The 19261-nt window shown below is 42.4% G+C and overlaps 1 protein-coding gene across 1 annotated transcript in view; it reads left to right on the top strand.

Annotated features, from left to right (window-relative positions):
* The first annotated feature begins 3417 nt into the window (after positions 1-3417).
* The window catches only part of LYST (lysosomal trafficking regulator), an 83447-nt gene continuing 67603 nt past the window's right edge, over positions 3418-19261 (top strand). Inside the window, exon 1 of the mRNA XM_069852352.1 lies at positions 3418-3517. The gene's annotated coding sequence lies outside the window, so the exon portion shown is untranslated. The remainder of the gene's footprint in view (positions 3518-19261) is intronic.

Below are 19261 nucleotides of genomic sequence, written 5' to 3'. Positions count from 1 at the left end.
CACACATGTATAAGCTGCTTAGTTTCACTGGTCACCTTGAGAAAACCATAGACAATGTGTAAGTGTCAAGCACTGTGTTGGTTCTGCCCAACATCTGCTGCTAAGGAAAACTGGGCAGCAGCAGATGTACCAACAAAGAGCCTTGGAGTTTCACCATAGAAGCCCACAGAAACCTCTGTCTTCTTGCTGCTGCCAACACTGAGGAGGGACATGTCGTCATCCTTTGGCAGCTGGGAGATCTGAAAGAAAGATAAAATAGCTCTATCTCTTCTTTCTGGCAAACAGGAAGCCCTGGTTCAGAAGCAAAAGAGACTTTTCTCTTTTCAGTGCTGGCAGAATTGGAGCAGCTTCATGTGAGCATTAGGGAGTTTACTTTGTGATGAGGACTCCCTGAGCCCAGGGCTGGGAATCTTGGCTTGCTTTCCTCTCCCAGTGGCTGAAGTGCCAGCTGGGATAGGCTGGACCAAATCCTATGACATTAACCAGGAGTTTAAAATAAACTGGCTTAGAAATAGAGTTTAGTCTGTCTGAATTAGAAACTGGCATCTAAACTCCAGGGCATTGAATGAACCAGTTTTCCTGAAATGGCCAATTTCTCTGTGGGCAGTAAAGAGAGCTAGGTGCCCTTGAAGGCCACTTGTCTCCTGAGCTGAGATCTGTCCTTCCCAAGGGTGAGCACCTAACTGGGGGGATGGGATGCTACCGGGGCTCCCTTGCCTGCAGCTCCACGGCTGTGTAACCTCCTTCAGCAGCAGGGCAGTGAGCTGGATCCTTGCCCTTCCTGGTTTAAGTGAAATACCAGTGTCACTAACCTAGGATTTTTTTCCCAGGAATTTATGATATTTTCAAGTGCAGCGGTGTTGTCTAGGTGCCTGACTTCCAGAGAAAGGTGCTGTCTTTGGGTCTGCACAGTTAGCCCTTGCAGGGTAGTTGTCCTCTTGGCTTTGACCCAAGGTGCGTTTAGCCCAGTACCCACCTGATGGGACTGGCTTGATTCCTATTGATAAGGCGAGGACCAGCATGAATAACAGCCAAAGGCAGATGCCGAGGTAAAAAATAAAACCCATGGCCATAAACAGGTGCCATGAGAAAGAGTATGAGAAGCAGGGTGTAGAGGAAGATGAGTTTATATTGGCAAAAGGCTTAATCGCTGTTACCTAGTACTTCAGCATGTTGGTCCTGTGATCCGGCTGTCTGAAGCATTCCCAAGATCTGTCTCTGTCCATCTGTGTAATCCTGGCAAGCAGCCTGGCTTAAGTTTTGCAAACCAAATATGCCACTGAGGTAGCTGATAGGCTCTGGGATGGTAACTGAAAAGCAGTCACAGAGTTGAAGCAAGTCCTCACCAGGAAAGGCAGCAGAGATCAGGGAGTGGGAGGCCAATGCAGCAGGGAGAGGCTGTGGGAAGGATGCACTGTGGTGAGGAAACTCATGCACCCTCTGTTTGTTTTCCTGATTTCAAGAATCAGAAAGGTTTTGCCAAACCTGGGCATGTACAAATATGTGAAGTGTATGCTCATTAAAATTACCTGTAACATAGTGCAAGAAATCAGTAAGTGAATTCCTGGAGACATGTGGCATTGAGTCAGGGCACATTATCAATTCACTTGATAACGGCACTGATGCCAACACATGTACAGGGCATAAATACATGACACATATGTTAAGAGCATTTTTAAATCACAGAGATACCAAAAATGCTGTCATATAAAAGTCTCTAAGACTCCTAAGAGTTTTAAGATTCATCTAAGAGTTTTAAGACTCATCTAAACTTTAAAAGTTTTAGATATGAAACATCCTTTATCAAGCCTAGGCAATATGAGGGAGTGATCTCCATCAATTGTGTGCAGCCAGACAAGAGCTGGGACAGGATGGATTTCCCACTTAAACGCACATGGATTGATTTTCCCAGAAATCTTATGCATGTTCTATTACTTTACTAGGTCTGATTTTAATGTTATTAGGAAAGTTTGCAGCACTGAAATCTCTTGCTAATTTGCAGCCAGCTGCAGCTCTGTCTGACCTTGCATTTGAGATAGGGAAACACGGCAAACAGGTGATCACAGCAGACACATCTATTCAGCACAGACCGCACTGAACACAAGGCATTCCAAAGAACGAATAGTATCTGGAAAAATGCTGTTTTAAAGAAAACACACTGTCAGAGGGACATTCTGTCTACCCTCCATAGAATTATAGAATCATAGAATAGTTTGTGTTGGAAGGGATTTTAAAGGTCATCTAGTTCCAAACTCCCTGCCATGGGCAGGGACACCTCCCACTAGATCAGGCTGCCCAAGGCCCTATCCAACCTGGCCTTGAACACCTCCAAGGACAGGACAGCCACAGCTTCTCTGGGCAACCTGTGCCAGTGCCTCATCACCCTCATGGTGAAGAAATTCTTCCTAATGCCTAGTCTAAATCTGCCCCTCTCCAGTTTATATCCATTCCCCCTTGTCCTATCACCACAAGCCTCTATGAATAGTCCCTCTCCAGCTTTCACGCAGGCCATTTTCAGGTACTGGAAGGTCACTATAAGGTTTCCTCAGAGCCTTCTCTTCTCCAGGCTGAACAACCCCAACTCTCTCAGCCTGTCCACCTATGGGAGGTGCTCCAGCCCTCTGACCATCTTTGTAGTCCTCCTCTGAACCCATTGCAACAGTTCCATATCCTTCTTATGTTGAGGATTCCAGACCTGGACACAATGCTCTAGATGAGGTCTCACAAGAGAGGAACAAAGGAGCAGAATCCTCTCCCTTGCCCTGCTGGCCATGCTTGCTCTGATGCAGCCCAGGATGCAGTTGGCATTTGGGGCTGTGAGTGCACATTGCCAGCTCATGTCGAGCTTCTCATTGACCAGCACCCCCAAGTCCTTCTTTGCAGGGCTACCCTCCATCATGCCATTCCCCGGTCTGTACTGAAATCGGGGATTGCCCTGACCCAGGCGTAGGACCTTGCACTTGGCCTTGTTGAACCTCATGAGGCTCCCACAGGCCCACTTCTCCAGGCCATCCAGGTCCCTCTGGATGACATCCCGTCCTTCCGGTGTGTTCTTCCAAAGAACACAATTGCTCCGACAAAGTGAACTCTGCTTTTGCTTCAAGCAAAATATTCCACTTTTTGTAATAGCAACTCCTCCTTGCGTCAACAGCCTCTTGGAATGATTCGGGTTGGAAGGGACCTCGAACCCCCCTGGCCGGGGGCGACTCCAGGGGGCGGGGCCTGGGGTGAGGGGCGGGGCCTGAGGTGAGGGGGCGGGGCCTGCCGCCCACCTCCCCCGCGCTGCCACCGCCCCCGGGATCCTCGCCCCGCCCACCGGCCGCGCCTGCGCGCACCTCCCGGTGCCGGCGGAGTCACGTGGGGCAGAGTCACGTGGGCCGGGCGCGGCGTTGCCCGGGCGACGGGGGAGGGGCCGGGTCCGTCCCGTCCCGCCCGCCATGGGCTGCCGGGGCGCTGCCGGCGGGATAAGAGCCGAGGGGGCGGCCGGACGCACCGGCTCCGGCGGGGCGAGGAGCTGGTAAGGGCGGGGTGGCGGGGCTAGGGGACAGGGTGGGAGGGGAGGAAGGAAAGGGGCAGGCAGGCCGGCCGGCCGGCCCGCCCGGGCCCTGCCGGGAGCCGCGCCGTCACCGCCGCTTCGGTGGCGGGGGGATGCCCTCAGGGCCCTCGTATGCCTGAGGGGGTGGAGTCGGGGTCCGTTGTGTCCTGAGGAGCAGAAGCTGAGGGAGGGGTTCCCCCCCATGTGTCTGAGGGTCCCCCTCAGGCCTCCCCCCTCCTCCCCGCCCCCGCTGTGTCTGAGGTGGGGGGTGTGCCCTCAGGTCCCCCTGTGTCCCAAGGGCAAGAGTCGGGGGGCGGGTCAGAAGCCGCTCAGGGTGTCCCCCTCCGTGTCTGAGGGTCCCCCACTTGCCCCGTGCTTGAGGGACCCCCTCGGGATCCTCCCTCGTGTCCCCCACCACGTGTCTGAGGGTCCCCCTCGGGGTTCCCCCTCCCTCCCCTCCCGTCTCTGAGAGTCCCTGTCGGGGTCCTCCCCTTTGTATCAGGGTCTCCCTCAGAGTCTGTCCCTCTCCCCCGTGTCTCAGAATCCCATCTGTCCTTCCCCCATCTCATGCCTTAGGGTTCCCCGCAGAGTCTGTGTCGTGTCCCCCCACCCCATGTCTCAGGGTCTCGTCCATCCTCCCCTGCCTCGTGCCTTAGGGTCCCATTCAGGGTGTCTCCGTCCTGTCTCCCCGCCCCTCGTGTGTCTGAGGGTCCCCCTCAGGGTGTCCTATTCGTGTCCCCCTCCCCTCGTGTCCGAGGGACAACAGTCGGGGCTGCTCCCTGTGCTCAGTGCCTTTGTATGCGGCGTTTTGTGTCCCGCAGTTCGTGCTCCCTAACTCGCGGCCTCCGCTTTTGCTGGCGTTTAAACGTGTGACTGGGGTGGCTTGGGCCCTGCTTGGCCACCCGCTTGGGCAAAACGGGAGCGCGAAGCCTTGCTGGCAACGAGGTGTTTGCTGAAGATAGAGATAACGGCTGAAGAAAAGCAAATGTGGGCTGTTCGCGGAAACGCGATAGCGTTTATGGACACGCAATACAAGTTGCAGCACTTCAGCACCTGATCTGTGCCTTTTTAATTAAGGAGTGGACAGAGGAGCAATGAGAACTCCTCTAGATAATCTTGGAGCTCGGGGAGAGCGTATGAAGATACTCTTCGGGGGGAGGAGGGAATCTGTTGGACGTACTAAGAATTGGACATTACCTGGTGTACCCAAGAGAACTAATGATCTGCCTTTTACTTAATTATGCAGTGAGAGAGAAAAGGCAGGGAAAGCACAGGTATTGCTGCACACAAGGATAAAACGTCTTGTATAAGAGAAAGCAGAGTGATCAAATAAATTCGGAAGAGGATCGGATGACTGGTTGTGGTGGCCTAGGAGCTGGAAAAGCATCTGCATGTGGTTATAAATTGGAACTGGCTAGAGAAGAAAATCTGGATGGGACACTTTTTTCCTTTTTAGTTGTAGTGCTGCATGAATCACTAAGACTTCAGTGTAAAGATCTAGAGAAATTTGGAGTTAGTGACACCAGCTTGTCAGTAACAGAATCTTACCGTTGCCTGTGAGGTAGTGGAACAAACTTTGGCAGAAAACAGCAAGGATATCCTTGTTATTCAGCTGTTTGATCATCTTGTGCTAGGTAGCAGAAAAGGGATGTCTGGAACACAACCCTTCCTGAAGGAAGGATCTGAATTTCTTTGCTTAAACAAGAGACCATATTTGTATGGAACTGTTGTTGTAACAGGATTGCAGTGTGGTAAGGAGTCAGGAAAATACTGAGTCTCTTTTTCTACCTTTAACTGCAGGCTCACAAATCAATAATGCAAACAACAAGTCCTCTTGGATACCTTAGGAAATCTGTAGTTGAGTGGCCTTGAGAATTTCTGATGGGCATTAGAAGTAGAGTAAATGAAAAATGAGAATGCTTTCATATATTGTCATAGATAATAAAAAAAAATCAGCTTTTTCTATGATATTTTATTTTTACTCTTCTTTTTTCCTCTTTATGCTTTGGATAGAGAATCTTGCAAGCTATGAGCAAGTAATTTTCAAAGCCTTACTTCTAAGACCAAAGCTAATAGTAGATGAGACCTCAGGGAGTCAGTCATCTCTTGATTTGTAAGACTGTATCCGAGTTTCTACAAAGGAGCTTTTTGAATGTCACGCCCTTCCTGCTTTCCCTCTCTCCTTCCCTCCTTAGTTGTTTTTTGTTTCTTTTTTCACAAGACTCAAAGACAACTTTCCATTAAAAATGTTTATTTGTAGTAAGGTTTTTTTTTGTCAGGTTAGTAACCATTTAATTAAGATTCTTCTTAAATGCTTCTTTTGCTTTCTCCTTTCTCTTACTCCCCGGTAGGTTTTCCATGTCAGTTTTTAGTGCAGTTTTAAGACAATAAAAAATCTGTAAGTACCTTGAGCTATTAATAGCATAGGGTCTGTTGAAAAGTAAGACACTTGCTGTGTAAACATTGGAAAAGAGAAACCATTTTTAATGCTTACTAAAAGTAAGCTGCTGCTTTTATATAGTTCTTTTTATAGTTAAGCTCCAAAAGTATAAGCAAATACTATGAAAGATGAGCAAACGCTTCAGGAAGCTATTAGTTCTATATTTTTATTTTCAGTGATTTCTTTGAGAGACCATGGTGCACCTTTATTAATATATGTTAATATATAACCATATATAGCTTATTAATATAGATCCCTTGCAGCTTGTGTAGGGATCTGATCTCATTCATATTAGAAGAATTTTGCCGTTGTTGTGGTGGTCTCTTTTCACGTAACTTTGCACATAGAGGAATTCTGAAGCAAAACTGATTTTGATACTTGCCTTTTGTGTGCAGAAGGGGCAGAGGGGATGTAGGGTGAAATGATTATTTTGTAAGAGGATTCTGTCACACCAGGAAGTGCTTGCTGTCCAGAACATGCTTGCTTGTCCTCTGTGGGTGAATTTAAGTTCTTTGGAGTGAACAGCTGTCATCAACAAGACCTCAGTAGTATCTATTTTATTCCTTTTTGAGTAGATGTCTGGCTCTGCCAGCTTCCTTAGTGAAGAACTGTAGTAGCTGTTGTATGAGATGTCACTACTTCATATTGTTGATTTAACTTTAAGGTCATCTTTTTTTATTGGAAAACTGGATGATAATGTTAGAACAGGATTGTAATATGCAGTGGAGGGAAGGTTCTATGTGTATATGTCCGGCATTACTTTGTTTCTTCCTTTCCTTTCCAGTTTAGATATGGTTGTGAGAATGTCAGTTACTCTGGCAAATTACTGTGTGATGAAGTTCCATTGGGCTTCAGATAGTATCATCAAAGCTATTGGCTCCTGCACTAGGTCTGATCTGGAGATGATATACCTGTTTTTAGACTGGTATATCAGGTAGAAGAGATCTGTGGTTGCTTCCGTTCTGTCGCCTGGACTGATTTGTCTGAGCTGCTAAGCTGATCGAGCAGCTTGTTACTGCCTAGTTATCTGCAAACCTGTGGATATGAGTCACACTGAAAGGGAATTGGATGAGTGCAGTGCTGGAGGAAGGGGAAGGGAAGAGTTGCTGGGGAGGAACAGAAACACCTTGCTAATCGTTGGTTGTCAGGTGGGCTGAGCTGTCTTATTTAACTGTACCCTAGCTGCTCCTCAGGAGGTGGGGGCTTTTGCTTAGACTTAAGAGTGTCTGCTTCAGCTGTTGTGGTCTTTTGAGAAGAACTAATAAAGCAGCATGGTATCCACTAGATCCATATTTTATTTTCCTCTGTTCAGATTCAGGTCTTGCATTTGAACACGTCTTTCAGGACTTATTGAAGTTGCTGCATGGGAATGTCTTGCTTCCAGTTAAAGCACTTTGTAATGAAGTGATGCTGCAATGTCTGAAGGAGAAAGGAAAGGAGAAAAAGATCCTATGTGCAGTCTTGATTTTTTTTCTTGCTATAAGCTGCTATCTCTTTATGGTTCATATTTGCAGCCTAAACATGAAAAATTTACCTGACTTCAGTTAAAAGCGTCACCATTCTCTGTGGAGAAGTATGGGAGCATGAGGTACTGAACATGAGATGGGAAGAGAGATCTCCTGATTTTTCAGACCTCTGGCAATAGAGACAAACCTTTCTGCTTTCTGAAGAGACAGTTAGGAAGATGAAATATAAGAAGGAATTACTGCCAGGTAGTGTCAATGCAAGGCTTTGGAAGCATTAAAACTGATGTGAACTTTGTCCAGTTTTATTTCAGCAAATGTCTGACTTCATGTATTCCTCCCTAATATTGTGGAGGCATTTACTGAAGATTTGTGTTCTTCGGGGGGAGAAATGTCAAAAAGCATCAAACTAGATCTGTTAACTTCAGTAAATAACTGATTTGATTGGGCATTAGTGTATTAATCAGATAAGGAATGAATAGCAGAAAAGGCAATTGGAAGCAATGAATAGGTTTTTTAATGTCTTCATTCTGGAAAAGACTGAGTAAGGAAGGAAACTTAAGGCTTAAGACTTAAGGAACTATTCCTGATAGTTAATACTTGTATTGCAGGAACTGATACAAACCCAGCAATGTGCTTTTATTATAACATTTCAAGACCTGAAATTTGTCCAGCTTTGATTCAGTATTTCAGACACTGAAATAGTCTTAAATTTAACTAAAAAATGTAAGTCTTTCACCTTTCTGTTCTTTCTGCTGGGAGTTGAGAGAGCTTAACAGTCCTAATTCCAAAGAATTGAGACCAAGCATTCTTATGAATTGCTGTAAAGAAAACAAAGCAAAAAGAAGAGTGTGTATTTTTGTTCTTTATTTGTATGTTTCAATTAACAAAAAAAGATAAAAGGAAAGCAGAATTTTCTTTGTATCTGGATGTATAGATGAATTGCTGTGTATGGGGTTTTTCAACTCCAGAAGGTAGTCCTAATTAATCTGGAACTATTTTTAGAAGCCTGAATTACTTCAGTTACAGAGTCAATTTGATTATGGGAGTCCTGCTAAATCCCTAGCATTTGCAGAAAAAATTATATGATGTTTGGTTACTGAAAATACTACTTGGAGCTGTATGTAGGCTTCATCTGAAATGCTTCATTCATCTCCCAGCCATATCTCGGCGATGTCAAATCTTGTTTGTGTGTTAATGTGTGACAGATACCAATAGTTGGGGAACTTACTGAAATGTGGCTATTTTCTTTTTGCATTGTAGATGGATTTAAGTTTTTCTCTGATGGTTCAGGATTTTCTTAAATATTTGTCTGGCTAGTAGTAGTTATACTGAGAAACTTCATACTCTTAGTTGTCATTATGTGAAATTAATTGTAATTATTATAGTATCTCTGTTGGAGCCTGTACTGCTGCTAAGTGCTGTTTAAACTCAAAGAATAAAATAAAAATCCTCGGTCTACCCTATTTGCATTCCCACTGGAGAAAAGCTACCTGATGTAAGCTGTGAGTCCTTTTGCCTGTAGTTCTCTTGGTTGTTGACTGGGTCTTCTGGGACCAGTTGAGTGCAAAAGGGATCAGCTGGAGCAAGTGTCTCTTTGCTCTGACGCCTGGGAGAAGTACAGGGTCTGCTTCCCCGAAGCAGCCAAAGCTGTTTGTGCTTTGTAAAGAAGCTGGCAGACTGAGCTTAACAGGAATAACGATGTGTGAAACTCTCAGATATTTAGATGAATGATTTTATTTGATACCACCTTCAGAATTGCTGCCCCCTGTCTTGTCTGCACGTGATTACTAATGGAAGATACGGGCTTCGCTGACCAGTTTTAAAGTCCCAGAAGCAGGTTTTGTCTTCTGGTGGTTAATGACCTCTCTTTTTAACTCTGATCATTGACCTTGCCCTCTTATTTAACTGCTCTTAGCAGGTGCTTTAGACACAATGCCAAAATTTAAGCACTTTACTTTCTAGTTTTAATCCCCGAACTACTAAGCTTTCAGTTTCAGGAATAGCCTTTACTCATTGATATCCCTTCGGCAAGAGTGCCTCAAATTACACCTCAACTCCTTTTTACCTCCGCTGTCTCTGAGTATTTGTGTAACCAAAATGTATACTCTTATAAATAGCAAAAACATTTGTATGATTCTCTAGATCACGATTTGTGTGGTAAATTTGTTGTTTTAAAATAATCTCAAGGTAGAGGCAGACCCCATGCTTGTGTGGTCACGATTACAGTGTCTTTCCCAGTTGCACTGGTGACCACACTATCTGTTGTACTGCAGGTTAATGTAAGAAGCTATTCCCAAAGTGTGCCTGTTCTTACAGGGCTAGTCTCTGTAGGCTCTGTACTGAAGAGGTTCTGAACTTCTGACTTGCCTTGTCTAGCAAACTGCTTCTTTCACTCTGCAGAGTCTGTGAAGGTTACCCTTGATCTTCAGTCGTTAGTCATTACTGTGCAACTATGGCTGCCAAGGCTTGCTTGCCTAGTGTGTTTTGGGAGTGAATATCAAACACCAAGCTTGGAAAAAGATAGTTAGGAGGATTACCCATATTAATTTTAATTTGGAGAAGAACTTATTAGCATGCTGAGTAGTAGTGTTCAGAACAGGGCTCACTTGGGAGCTGAACTATTTCAGCCTTTTCACTGCTGAATGTTTTACAGAAGACTTTCATCTTCCTTTTGGAAGAACTTGGTGGTCTCTCATAGCTTATTTTCTACATAGATTCTGTCTTGTGGTGGAGTATTTGTCAGTTTCTTTCTCTAGTACCATGTGTTTCTTACAGGTGATGCCCTCTAGCATGTCAGATAACATCTGTAACAGATCCTTGTCTTCATCTCTGCTAACAAAGCTTGTCTCTAGCATTTTTGTGGTGTTGGTAACAGCCTGGTATTCTTTTCCTTTGGTGAATTTAGGGGATTCCCCTGATAGCAGGCATTTTTGTTTATAACATGGTTTATGTTGCAATGATTATCTTTGAAGACCCTCAGTTTTTCCCATGCCTATTCAGGGGGAGGTTTATTCTGTGCCTGCATGCACTGGTCAGAAATACACAAATTTTAAATGAACTGGGTTTGATTTGACATGGTGAACAACTATATTGTAGTTACTGACTTGGGATAGTATAAAACCATAAGCTAAGCATAAACTTGAGCATGGTGTATATTCAGGGTTAATACATTACTTGTGTAGGTGGTTGTTTAAAAGCCTGTCTTTCATTAGTGCTGTACTTTTTATCTTGTAGGTGAATCATCTCATCTTTAACTTAATTTCAGCCTTAACAAGAATGCGTTCACAGATGTTTCATGTTGACTCAAAATTCCATGTTGTGTTGAGAAGCTGCCCCAAAGCACTTGTGCAACATGCCACTAGCCTGTGGGGTTCTATGCCATTAATTCTGTCTTGATGGTATTTCATCCAGACTCAAAAGGAGGAAATTGATTATCTGCTGTCTTGTAAAGGGGATACAGATCTCTGTAGCTCAAGGCAGAACCCAGTAACAACATGATGAATTTTAGCAAGAACTTTCCTAGCATTGGTTACTTAATCTCTGGTGTGGTTTTTTTTAGCGTGCAGTTGGTATTGCTTTGTTCCATTCCATTGTGACAGCTTGCATTGGTCATTATTACACTGAATACTTCTCAAAATTTTGCACTAAAGAATTTTAAAATTCTTCATCTCATCTTTTTTTTTTCCCCAAATACGGGTCAGGTATGTCAGGTAGGTATTTATATGTGGAAAATCTAGGGCATTTCATGAAACTAAAACATGCTATTTTTCAGCAAACAGATTTTCTTTTCCCTTTTCTCACACGGTGGTACCTGTATTCAAAGTTTTTGATAATGCTTGTACGAGTAGACGCTTGCCACTTAATTCTAGTCCCCAAGGTGGACTAGAATCATGATTGGTGTTGGTAGTCAGTTATTCATTATAATCATCATGTTGAATGTTCTGCCTCTGGAATTCACACCCCTAAAAGGTCACCCTCCTAGAGAAATCTGTGTTACAGTCTAGACAAGTGGTCTGTGAACTGACTGACAGGCTCTACTCAGAGGTTTGTGGTAAATAGCTCCTTTTCAAACTGGAAATCTGTCATAAGTGGGGTCCCCCAGCAATCAGTATTGGGTCCAGTGCTGTTTAGTGTCTTCATAAGTGATCTGGATGGTAAGGTCAAGTGTACCCTGATGAAGTTTGCAGAGTATGCCAATGAATGGGGAAGTGGAAACCTCAGAAGGGAGAGCCTCTGTACAGGAAGACCTGGATAGGCTGGAAGAGAAGGCTGACAATAGCCTTGTGAAGTTTGGCAAGGACAAGTGTAGGGTCTTGCATCTGGGAATACATAATGTAGCAGTGCAGCGCAGGATGGGATCTACCTGGCTGGGGAGCACCTCTGTGGAAAGGGACCTGGGGGTCCTGGTAGACAACAGGTTTAATACAAGTGACCACTGTGCTCCCACAGGAAAGAAAGCCAAGAGGGTGTTGGGTTGCATCAACAAGGACATCACCAGTGGAGGTAAGAGTCATAATCCCACTCTATTCGGTGCTTGTCAGGCCATACCTGGAACACTGTGTTCAGTTTTGTCCCCGCTATACAAGGAAAGTGTAAGCAGAACAGAGAAGGGCCACACAGGTGATCAAAGGGCTGGGAAGCCTGCTGTATGGAGAAAGGCTGAGAGAACAGGGGTTTTCTTCAGCCTTGAGGAAAGAAGGCTTGGGGAGGATCTTATCACCATGTTCTAGTATTTAAAGGGTGGCTACAAGGAAGGTGAAGACTTCATTTTTACATGGAGTCACATGGATAAGAAGAGGGATAATGGGTACAAGTTACTCCTGGGGAGATTCCAATTGGACACAAGAGGAAAACTTTTCAGTGAGAACAGTCAGCCAGTGGAATAATCTATCCAGGGAAGTGGTGGGTCCCCTGACATTAGACTCTTAAGCTTCGGCTGAACAGGGTGCTGGGCCATTTTGCCTAGACCGTCCTTTTGCCAAGAAAGATTGGACCAGATGATCCTTGAGGTCCCTTTCAGCCTGATATTCTATGATTGTATGATTCTCAGATTCTCTCATCATACAAATAGTGAACACTCAGTTTTATTTGTAGATGTCTGGTGCATTGCTCATATGTGGAAAAGTCTGCAATTAGCTTGCATGTGAGCTGGTTTCCTTTTGAGGCACTCGGATCCTGTATCACCTGCCCTTTTCTTGCTAAGTTCTCTCTTGTGCTTCTGGCAGTCAATTTGGTCAATTTTTTAAAAACAGTTTATTATACTTTAATATTGTTCTTGCCTTGGTTTCTGTCCCCTTATGTGCTGCTGTTAGTGACAGTCTTTTTATAGTCACTGGTTGCTAATAGATTAGAAACTCGCTCTTTGGAGTTGATAGTCTCCATTGGCCCAGCAGTATGAGCTTATGCACTTCAGGGCCATTCGTAGGTTAGCATATAGTGGAAACACTAAGGGTGTAAATCAGAGTTCACTTAGTGCAAGTAATTTCTTAAGGTCACACTTTTGAAACTGTTGAACAGGAAAACTAAATTATGGGTAAACGGGATTTTTTAGTTTTATGTAAGCAAGAATATTGTTTATGTTAATCTGCTATACTTTTGAGTTGTGCTATCTGTTGTTTAGAGCTGTTGTTACTAATAATTTATGCTAGAGAAAAGTAAGATTCTAGAAACAATCATATTATTGGAGAGAGCAGATTTTAAACATTTACAGTCCAGAATATATCACAGAAACTAGACTGAACTCCAGCAAATACGAACTACACAGGCTGCATTTGGAAAATGTAGTCTGGAACAAACCTTCTGCCCACTTCTAACAGTCAAAAAACACTGAAGCCTCAAAATACGTGGCATACATGGCAAATGGTAGTTTGTGGGTATGGAAGGGTTTGGTGGTTTTTTGTTTGTTTTTTTTTTTTTTACTAAATTCACATTTAGTGTTGTGCACAGCAGATCTGGGACTCCATCAGCAGAACAACATCTATGAAACAGCTTCTGAGAAGCTGAACTGCCTGTACTGCCACTTTGTATATCCCTTGGTGCCTGTAGCCTTGGGTATGTTTGCTAATTACATGTTTGCTGACTTGTTTGTGTATGCTTGATAGGTATTTTGGGAAGTGCCTGTTTCTTTAATTTGGCTTAATCTGACGCATCATTTGTCTGATCTTGTTTGCTTTTTTCTTTGGCCTTCTTATTCTATGACAGGAGTGGCTGGTTTAGCCATCTGCATCAGTGTTTCCTGGCCATACACAATATGAATACTTTTATTTAAGGACTGTTTTTCAGAAACCACAGATAATATAATTCCTTAATTCTTCTTTTTTTTTTTTTTTTTTTTTTTTTAGTGTAAGATGTAATGCTTTGACATCCCTTTACTGGCAGAAATTTTCTAATTCTCAGCTTGTGTGAGCACTGAACTTCATGGATTAAATTTTACTACCTTGGCAGCCAAACATAAGTAGACCACATACTGATATGAGGCTTAAGATACTTGTAGAAGCAGGGCTCTCAGACTCCAGGTATTGCAAGGCTAACATCCCACCTGGGTGACATTTTACTTTTGATTTTGTGTAAAAATGTCATTAGTAAGATTATATGTATGTAAACATATATATACAGCAACACTGTTGCTCTGAAGGTCTCAACCTGCTTTTCAGTGTTTGTTGACTTAATATTGTTTACCATCTTGAGAACTTGATGTGCTTTTCTGTGGTTAGTTAAAAGGACAAGCCTTCTTATTTTTCACTGTTTTCTTTATTCCGGGGAGAGACTCCAAGTAACTCATTTGGAGATAGTATTGATCTAGTGGATTGCACGGAAAACTAAAAGCTAGTTACTGAAGTCCTTGATGAAATAAAGGACTTGGACAGCAGTAGAACTGTGCTAAGAAAACTGACATCTACCTGGAATCTTAAAATAAATTCTGCATGTTAAGAGCTTCCTTTTTGCGTGCAACCTAATGGCTGGAGCAGCACTTCTTTGCTATGTTTTAATAAGTTTTCTGGTTCTGTAATCCCAAACAGTTAATAAATAGTTGCAAAGGACAGAGCATATAGTCTTTGGAAATAGAGTGAGTAGGTCTTCTGCAGAGCTGTAGTGTTGTCTGGTATGCCTGTTTTGAGAGTGAACCAAATTTCAAATGTCTTGTGTTTGTTCTTGTTTGCTCCTGTTTTTGAATGTCAGAGCTGTTGCATGGTTAGCAGATGTTCACTGCCTTTTATAAGTTAAATGTTTGGCTGATTGCCTTGCATTGGTAAGACAGAGCATCAAAGCATCTCAAGTTTTCTGTTGATGCTTTGCTAGAATTTCAGGTAGATGTTTTCTTAATGGCTTGTGTGTTGTTCTTGCTCTGTAACCCATTTTGGCAATGTCAGCTGGGTATTTGTCTAGCCTGTTTTAAAGTTCTGAATGATACCAAAAGGATGAATGCTGATTTTTGGTGACACATTAGTTTGAGGCTTTGCTTGCATTTCACCACCAAGTACATACCTCAAAGCAGCACTATAGGGTATATTCCAGTGTTGTTGCAGGCCATGCTATAAGTATTTCTCTACCACTCTCACTAGTGCTCTGCTTTCTTTTCTTTCTCTAGTTTGCACAAAGGAATTATTTGTAGTATTCCCTTAGTTTTATTGCTAACAAATTTCTTTAATCGGAAGACAATCAAATTTAGTATCTGCTACTAACAAGATAAAGAGTTTCTGTAACAAATCTGGCAAGCTGTGCTACAATGGCAAAAGCCTGTTATGGAATGTCTTCGTGTCTGTAGCCTTCTGGTGCTCTGCTGTATGCCTGTTCTGACTGAAGCTTGAGCTTAAATTGAGAGTTTAGCCTCAGAATAAATGTGATTGAAGTCATTGTTGATATATTATGTTAAAATCATTAAAGAGGTCACAAGTGTGTTCTCTAGAGCATAAAAGTGTAAGCAATGAGGCTGGAACCAGTGTTTGCCAAGTGGAATGAATACTGTATAAAGTAAATGTAGCCAGTAGCTACTCGTATTCCCATATAACTTAATCTAGAGAATGGGCAAAAGGGCTGCAAGTTTTGAACTGGAGGCCAGAAATAATTATATTGTACAATGGCTTACAGAAACTTTATTTTATTCAAAGTATGAGTTTAATACCTACTAAAAATACAACTTAATTGTACACTCAAAAGTATCTGTAGCCATGCCATGCCAGGTCAACATTTGCCTCTTATCTGCAAAACTAGGGAAGGCAAATATATTAATAGCTTAATGTAGCTGTGTTCTCTCTAGTTTTTTTTCTTTATCTGCTTCTTATAAGTTTATTTTTCTGTGAGATTGGCTATCACTCCTTCAGTGCAGCAAGATACTTGTATAACCTGATAGACAAGTGTTTTTATTGAAGGTAACATAGTGAGCTATGGGAAATCAAGGCTTCTAGTTGGCCCTTATGTGCCCTGCAAACCTTCTTAGGTACATTATCACTTTGCTTTACTGAGGTGCTCGACCTGGTTATGTAGCTGTATGAACAGCATTCAGCAGCATCTTCCTTTGAGACTGATGCAACTATTTACTGATGAGCAACTTGAAGAATTTTATTGACATTTACTTCACAACAAATAGAGTTGGTTTAAGTAACTCATTTTTTGCTAGTACTATAATACTAACTTTTTTTTTGTTTTAATGGCTGTTGAAGGTAGGTTTATTTAGGCTGTTGTCAACTGGAGACCACCACCAAACTTTCTGCCTCTATTTCACTCTTGCCATAGCTATTGGACAATAGATGCTCAAAGTAATAATTTAAATGAGTATTATGATGTTTTTAACTTCATTTGGCGTAGTACTGAATTTTATTGAAATGCTGCTGTAGTAATTTAGCAATTACTACTTTTTGTTGTATTGCTGGACATTCCAGGCCTTCCTGGGCAATGCATTGCTGGAAACATAAGCAAGTGGAGGGCTCAGTTCACTTATATACAGAGTGCTAGCTGTCACCTCAAGCTTTTATTGCATTTTCTTCGTTCCCAAAGATGCACTGATGTTATAGGTAATACCATCTAATTATTAGCACTCTATAAAGTTAGTATATTCAATTCAGTATTCAAGACCGCTAAATTGGTCTTAAGTTCCATCCTTTTGAATTATTTAAAGAAGAGTTTTGGTATATTATTTTAAAGGCTTGAAGTCCACTGAAGTAAGTATGTTGTTTAGCCTGGAGGAGGCTGAGGGGAGACCTCATTGCTCTCTACAACTACCTGAAAGGAGGTTGTAGAGAGGAGGGTGCTGGCCTCTTCTCCCAAGTGACAGGGGACAGGACAAGAGGGAATGGCCTCAAGCTCCGCCAGGGGAGGTTTAGGCTGGACATTAGGAAAAAATTCTTTACAGAAAGGGTCATTGGGCACTGGAACAGGCTGCCCAGGGAGGTGGTTGATTCACCTTCCCTGGAGGTGTTTAAGGCACGGGTGGATGAGGTGCTGAGGGATATGGTTTAGTGTTTGATGGGAACGGTTGGACTCGATGATCCGGTGGGTCTCTTCCAACCTGGTGATTCTGTGATTCTGTGATTCTGTGATTCTGTGATTCTGTGATTCTGTGATTCTGTGATTCTGTGATTCTGTGATTCTGTGATTCTGTGATTCTGTGATTCTGTGATTCTGTGATTCTGTGATTCTGTGATTCTGTGATTCTGTGATTCTGTGATTCTGTGAGGCATTCCTGTGCTTTAGGGTGCTCAGCTGATGAGCAGCTCTATAAAAATGGAAAAAAGTCCAGAGAAAATACAAGCTTCAAGTGCAGGAAATGGTTTTGTACCACAACAGTAAATAGAAAATAAATCCCTTGAGTGCGGATGCAGAAAAGGGCCAGAGGGCAGATGTGATATGGATTGAATTAAGGATGTTAGAAAGATGGGCATGAAGAGAGCAGATGACATGTGGATGTCAGCTCTTTCACGGTTAAGTAATTTTTTTTCTAAAGCATGTGGATTTTTTCCTTTTAGAAATAAACACGCTCTAGTAGAGATGGTTTTCATGAAATACGATAATGATATTCTAGAGGGTGAAGTGATTATTTTTTTGGAGGCGGGCTAGCAATGTGAAATCCTGACATATTGTGTATTCCAAAACTGTAACCATCCCATTGAGACTGTACGCAGCCTGAGATTCTGGTAGGTTTTTCTGCTCTCTTCTGGCTTAGGTCATGTGTGATGTTTTAGAGTAAGATGCAATGCTGTGCTGTGTAGGGTGTAGAATCAGTGTGCCGTAATCTGTAACAGAAAGAGAAGGTGGCAAGCAAGCTGAAAACTTAGTGGGGTGGATTTGTTTTTAAAAACAAAACAAACCAAAAAAACTCACTTCTTCAGAGTGTTTGCTACATTAAAGCACTGGCAAAGCAAGTTGTTCACTGAGTTCTTTGTGAAGACACATGCTTTAAGCGCTCAGATCACTTGTCAGGAAACAAATATGAAAGGGAAGACGGTTGTCTGTGTGTATGCAGCCTTTTTTTTTTTTTAAGCTGCTTAATTATGTCTGAATTCTCTTTATCTTGTTATTTTGCCTCTAGCTTCAAGATAGGATGAATAATGAGGTTGTATCTGAAACGGGTTCCAAAGACACATTTGTGCTATCATTCTGTTTCAGAACCTAATTGTAAAAAAAGAAACAGGTACAACTGTGAAGTAGATAGCACTTGTGGGAACGAGTCCTTTCAAAAGTGCTTCATTATCCAGCATGATATCTCTCTACAATTTTTTCTGCACTGTAGAATGAGAGCATCTTAGTTCCTTACCAATAATATATTAAATTTTTCATTAAGAAAACATGCTTGATGTCTTCTTGCATTATCATCAACAAAACAGTGCTTTCTTACTGGTGACACTGTATTCACTCTTTTGCCAGAATATGGCAATATGTTAAATCCATATGTAAGCAATGCAAGAAACCTGGAGACTGAAGTTTCATATGGAAGGACACATGAACAGCATATTTTTACATCTTCTTATGAAGCCTGGTATGACTCAAAAACCACTATCTGCTTAGTTAGAAAGAATTATGAATATTAGCTGTGTGGATAAGTTGGGTTTCTGTGAGGCTATGGATGGAATGTGTTGTTGCCAAGCGCACAAAGCAGGGCTGATTATTAGGAGCCTGCCAGGGTATCTAGTGTTTCTATCCTTCCTTAAGGAGGTCTTTCATGAAATGTTCATGCTTGTCATGATAAAGTTGAAGTTTTTATTTAATTGCCATCTGAATTCAGTCTTTATCTTTCCTTGTCCCCATCTCTTCCCCCCACAATTTATTAATTGTGGATGAGTGCTTACCTACGAACTAATGTAGTTGAATGTTTGAGGCTTTCCTGGCTTACTACACTTTATATTGTATTCATAGCATAGGCATTTGGGGCTTTTTAATATGTCTAGAGGATGAGGTTTTAGTATTTAGACTAGCTTGCAGTTGGAGCATCCCAATTTGTTGATGCTTCAGTAAAGGTGGGTTTGGACAGTGGCTCTCTCCATATGCCTTATGTGGCAGTGGATGTAACTTCTGAGAATTTTAGGGTTTTGCTAGAGACTGGCTTAGTTAAAATGCATGTAATGGCACCAAGCACAAATATTCTAACACTAGTTTAAAAAAAATTGGAGTTAACTATTAAGGAAAACTGATAAGGATTCCTATTACCATTGTACAGTTAAATAATTACCTCTTGTTCAAAATTCAAAAATATTAGCAAACAATGCTGAGAGTTTGCAGAAATAAATATTGCCTCTGCACTTAGTGGTGTCTCTCTTCTAGGAAACAGTGGAAAAAGTCATCAACCAGTCGGATAAAACCATACATTAGGATTTAAAGCATGTTTAA

The sequence above is a fragment of the Phaenicophaeus curvirostris genome, chromosome 2 (genome assembly GCF_032191515.1).
Source record: "Phaenicophaeus curvirostris isolate KB17595 chromosome 2, BPBGC_Pcur_1.0, whole genome shotgun sequence".
Taxonomy (NCBI): domain Eukaryota; kingdom Metazoa; phylum Chordata; class Aves; order Cuculiformes; family Cuculidae; genus Phaenicophaeus; species Phaenicophaeus curvirostris.
Note: the sequence above shows the minus strand (reverse complement) of the source record. Positions and strands in the feature narration are given on the sequence as shown.